The sequence below is a fragment of the Chamaea fasciata genome, unplaced genomic scaffold (assembly GCF_029207755.1).
Source record: "Chamaea fasciata isolate MVZ Bird 193981 ecotype frontalis unplaced genomic scaffold, bChaFas1.0.hap1 SCAF_1, whole genome shotgun sequence".
NCBI classification, from domain to species: Eukaryota; Metazoa; Chordata; class Aves; order Passeriformes; family Sylviidae; genus Chamaea; species Chamaea fasciata.
This window is the reverse complement of record NW_027094086.1, coordinates 92377232-92382953: the sequence shown is the minus strand read 5'-3', so window position 1 is coordinate 92382953 and position 5722 is coordinate 92377232. Positions and strand designations below refer to the sequence as shown.

The 5722-nt window shown below is 40.9% G+C and overlaps 1 long non-coding RNA gene across 1 annotated transcript; it reads right to left on the bottom strand.

The window, feature by feature from the left end:
• Positions 1-2000: 2000 nt before the first annotated feature.
• On the bottom strand, positions 2001-5338 carry LOC136295977 (uncharacterized). The gene is made up of 3 exons (XR_010722881.1): positions 5260-5338; positions 3880-3961; positions 2001-3159 (listed from the first exon to the last, which is right to left on the bottom strand). It is a non-coding gene; the product is annotated as an uncharacterized lncRNA (long non-coding RNA).
• Between the last annotated feature and the right edge of the window lie 384 nt (positions 5339-5722).

The following is a 5722-nucleotide window of genomic DNA, read 5'->3' as shown; positions in this document are numbered from 1 at the left end:
GTGAGTTGACCCTGGTTGGATACCAGGCACCCACCAAAGCTGTTCTATCACTCCCCTCCACAGCTGAACAGAGAAGAGAAAATATGATTAAGGGTTCATGTATTGAGACAGGGCCCACAAGAGATCACGTGCTAAATACCATCAAGGCAAAGCGTACTCAAATTTTGGATATTAATTGAATTTATTACTAACAAAATCACAGCAGGATAATGAGAAGTAAAAGAAATCTTAAAAACCACCTTCCCCATACCACTCCCTCCTTCCCAAGCTTTAACTCCTACTCCAGTGGTGCAAGGAAACACGGAATGGGGGTTATGATCAGTTCATCACATGTTGTTTCTTCCCCTGCTCCAACGTGGGGTCCTTCCGTTCTCCATTAACTTCTCCAACATGAGTCCATCTCACAAGCAACGGTTCTCCATGAACTGCTGCAACCTGGGTCACTCTTCCATGGGGTGCAGCTCTTCAAGCACAGCCTGCTCCAATGTGGGTCCCCCCCAGGGTTAAAAGTCCTACCATTAACCTACTCCAGTATGGTTCCTCTCTCCACAGATTTGTTGGTCCCTGCCTTCAGCCGGCTCCACCATATGCCTCCCACGGGGTCACAGCCTCCTCCAGGTCATCCACATGCCCTGGTGTGGCTGTAGAGGAATCAGGGTGGATCTCAGCATCCCCAGGGACCTCCATGGGCTGCAGAGGGACAGCTCCTTCACCATGGTCTGCACCAGGGATTGCTGAGGAATCTCAGCTCTGGTTCCTGGAGCACCTCCTGCCCCTCCTTCTTCAGTGACTTTGTTGTCTGTGGAGTCACTCCTTTCACTCTGCTCTTCTTTGGCCACAATTAAATCTGCTCAGTAATTTTTTCTTTTAAAATATGTTATCAAAGAGGTGTTACCCCATTCCTGATCAGCCCTGCCTTGTCCAGCAGTGGGTCTGTCCTGGAGCTGGCTGGCATTGGCTCTGCTGCACATGGAGGAAGCTCTGGCAGCTTCTCACAGAAGACATCCCTTTATTTTCTGCCTTGGTACTGAAGCCTGGCCTTGCAAACCCAATACACAGCCCTGCTAACATTTTTCAAAGGATATCCTTGCTTTAATAAGGACTAAAACACAAACTGTACACTGAAACCAGCATCTGGGGGAGTCCCAGTCTTGATAAAGGTTACTTGGTATGAATAAAAATGCATGTAATAACAATGTCCAGCTGATAAAAGTTGAATTTATCTTTGTATTCCATGAGTAAGAAAATATAATATATACAGTCTCAATAAGAGACTGCTTGCGCTGCCTCAGGAAAGCTGAGGTGTATATTTGTCAGTATTCGTAAGACAGGAGATCGTTTTGCTTAAACCTATGATTTCTAAGTAGAGATTCAACCCAGCTGACAGTAGAACGACTGAAAAAAATGTCACTGACACCAGTATTGACAATGTCTGCCCACATGCAAACACAAACGCGATATGAGGTCAGTGCTTTCTCCAGCCCCACTCATGCAATCTCCCACACAAGTGAGTTCATGAATATGTGTCTGACTAATACATGAAAGCTGTAACTTTGGATGTTTCAGTCAAGTTCTATGGCAAGTTCCAAAGGCAACAGCTTGAAACATTAAAACTTATCCCCAGTCTCTTTCCCACCTCCCCCATATTTTTTCTGACCTGTTATTTTTAATATAATGTAGCAAATTAAAAAATAATAAAGCTCAAGCCTAATTTTTTCAAATTTGTGCTTCACACAATGCCTTAGATGCCATGAAAGGAAAATGTCATTGATACCATGCAACTGTTTGGAATCAGATTTGAGAGATGCATAATCTGTCAGTAACCTCTGCCTGTAAATTCAAATTACAAATTCTGTATTTATTACACGTGAACACACTGTGTTTCCAGGTTCTGCCTCCACAGACAAGAAGTAACTTATGGGGTGCATAGGTCAATTGGTATTTTATATTAGACTCCAACTATACATAACTATTTTCAATAATAAATTCACAGGGTCAGCGATCAGGGTTTTTTTAATATTTTTTATTTTTACAACGTTAAATAAAAGTATGGATAAGGATAAAAAAAGGAGGATAAGGAGCGGCAGCATCCTTGGTGATGACAGGAAAAGCCTGGAGAAAATCACCATATGCATAAAAAGAGGCAAATATTTACTAGATAAAATCCAGGCAGTGGAGAAATTACTACCTAAAGACTGCAGCTGGTTGTCTCTACAGATTTAAAGGATCAGCTACCAAGACTGTAATTCTAAGAAAATCTCCTGTTAATGGATAAAACTCTAAGGCACACTGTTTAGTACAGGCTGGGCAGTGAAAAATGAGATATTTCTTAAGAAAAAGAAAAACTCTGGTTTCCATAATTGCAGGATACTGAATTTGCTTCACTGGTGTGACACATAACCACATCTTGGTGACAACTGGTGGCTCCCATCACCAGTTCATTCCACAGGTCATCAACTGGCCATCAGATTGTGATGACTTCTGGCTATTTCTAACTGGGATTTAAATCACTGACCTGAAGTAAAGACACTCATCCTATTATGAGCCTCCTGAGCCATGTAAATTCCAGTGGAGCAGGTTTTTATTTTAATTCTTCTTAAGATTACTTCACACAGATATAAATGCTCACAAAAGATCTGAGATGAAGAAGAGTTGAGCCTTAAATATTGATAGGGAGCATCATTCCTCCTTTCTTTACTGAAAACTCTGGTTTGCATTATTCATTCACTAAGCCACCTACATATGAGATGTGCATGTGAGAGCAGCTTCAGCAATTTATCAGTTTTAGTGATGGCTGAATATGCAGATTTTATATTCTAAGGCATCTCTCAGAAACACCTGGATGCAGATATCGAAAACACTGGAAGTATTTCATGTGGTGGCTTGTTTCATGTAGACACACTGTACTGAAAAGGTCAGTTTAAAAGCGCTAGAATGACTTATGGGAAATTTCCTTTCCTCTTAAATCATCTACTATCACATGAAATAACAGTCCATAAGATCTGCACTTCCATTGCCACAGACAATTAAAAAACATAAAATAAAAGAGCAGTGGAATTCAATTTCTCCCATCTTCATTGAAAAACAGAAGCTGAAAGTTCCACTCCAGGAAAAAAGTTTCAGCAAATTCGGAATATGAATTTCAGGAAACCACAGGATCTGGGAAAAAAAAAAATAAAAATCTTTTTTTAAACAGCTACATTTGTGAAGTTTAGGTAATTATTTTTAATCATATAAAATGAAAAAATATATGTGAAAAACTGAAATTCATGGAAATCATATTGATAACTAGCCACAACCAGAGGCTGCAGAGTCATTATTAAACTACTGATGCTGAGCTTCCAGCCATCATATGATCACCAGACTTTTTAATCTATTTTAGTTAGAAAATGTCTAGTTACATCATTCATTTCCTGCATTTCTTTCTGAAAATTATATAAGTGTTATATTTATATACCCGGCAAAAATCAAGTTATTATTCTAATAAAGAATTCCAAGAAAAATAAAAATTCTGAAGTTAAAATCGGTGTGAAAAGAGATACTTTCCTTGTCCTATCATCAAGGAAAGAATGTTCTTGTGTGATAGCATTTTAAAATATTTGACATTTTAAAATATTCTTGATTTTTAACTATAAAAAAATGTTAATGTCTGAAGAGGGAAATGTCCTTTGAAGTGACCACAGACAACACGGCTTTTTAGAAACAGGAAACATTTTACACCATGAGACTAAACACCCAGTGGGATGACAGATAGCAAATAAACTGTAGACAAATTAGATTCTTAGCCAGGCCTGTGCTGATCTCTGTATATAAAACATTGTATACACATACACAGCCCCCAAACAGAAATGCTTTTGTGAGAAAATCATCAGAACTTACAAGGCAGAGAAGCATTTAGATGTAGCTGCAGCCCAAACAACGCAAACTTCTTAAAGTATCTCCAAACTCAGGAACAGAATTACTGAGAGGGGATAAAAGAGTAGCATAAAGAGATGTGATTAATTTTCCTTAGGCAATTCTCTCCCATGGGGAAAAGCTGCTGGTGCCTAGAGGAGAGTACCTACCCTCTTGGAGGGGCATTCTGAGCACATAGCAGAGAAATGGGATTTATTGATCAACATCTGAAACCCATCATGCCCACCCTTTCTGGCACCTAGGACTGCTTATTGAAGACTATTGAAGCACCAGAGAGGGCTCACACATGACTTTCTCCACTGTGCTGCCCATCACACAGTGCCCACTGTGAAGCCTGTGCAGACCTTTGCAGAAGAAAACCAGCAGCTCCCCAGGGAGCACCTGGCTCTCTGCTCACACAGCCTCTGGACAGCCCGAGCCCTTCACTCCTGGGAAAGGCAGGTGACCTTGCTGAAGAAGGGACCATGGTGGCCAGTGACAGCCTGTGAACGCCAGCACACTGATGGCTGCAGGATGTGCCCGGCCTGCAGGCTGGTCCTGGAACTGCTGCCTACCAGTGTGGTCAGCATTCAGCTTAATTCTGTGCATGGGTGCACAGGGCTGGCAGGAACTGGGTGTTGTTATTGCAGGATAATGCTCTGCAGCATGTTGTAACACATATTTGGGGTTTGAAAGGTAATAACAAGGATTCTTGGCATCACAGGATTGTGACCCGCTCCGGTCTGAAAGAGGCACAACCACCTACATCGGTGGCTTAAATTGTACATTAGGATTTATTAAATAGAAAAAAGAAAAAAAGAAAAAACAAACAAACAAACCAAAAAAAACAAAACCAAAAACAAAACCACCCCCAAAAAAACCCACAACCAAATCAAGACTTCCCTTTATGCACACTCCTGCACTTCCTAGCTTAAGCCAGTTTATATCACCCTCTTTCTTCCCTGCTGAGTCACACAGCCCCAGCTGGAACTGTCACATGGCTTATACTACATCCTGCAGGTCCTGAAGGAGGTTCTTCTTGTACTAAACTATTCCTCAGTTTTCCAATCATTGGTGAAGGCAATTATCTCAGTTTTTACTGGCAAAAATACCTTTACAGTCAGAACCTAGACGTATAAACAAGCCCTACTGAACAAAGTATACAAGTTCAGAAGTAAAGGAGAATTATATTGAAAGGGGAATGCCTGAGTAGAAAGTTACTTCAGGTCCCACTATGGGTATAATCCAAAGAAGATTTAAAGTACTGGTGCCTTTTCTGGTTGAGTTCAGTGCACATTGCACCAAATTTCATAAAATATCACTTCGGGTGTTCTCTTTAGAAAAGTATGAAATATTAAAACCAACCTGAAACACCAAGGCATATTTTCACAACCCTAGGTTGCATTATGGATGATAAGGTGAAGCCAGCTAATTAACATATGAGCCAATCTTCATTTTCTCATCTCTGGTGCTGCTATTTAAGTGATTTTTGGGTCTCATGGTGTTTCAGCTGGAGTGCAGAACAGAACAAATAGAGAACAAAAAGCCTTCAGCTGTGCAGGAAGGACAAGGCAGAGCTGTAATGGGAATCACTTCTTGCTCCTCCTGAGCCTGCACAGCCTTTGTCAGGCAAAGCCGTTTGCCCCTAGGAGTGGGGGATTAGGATGTTTATTCATAATTTATGCTATTTTGAAAAGCTACTGTCAACTCAAACCCAGCTTCAAGCAAGCATAAAATGACAGGGATAGAACACAAAACTTCATTGCCTTGTGAGGTTTCTGTGGTCTCTCTCTGCTGTTGCCTTTGCTGTCAAATCCAAGATGTCCAG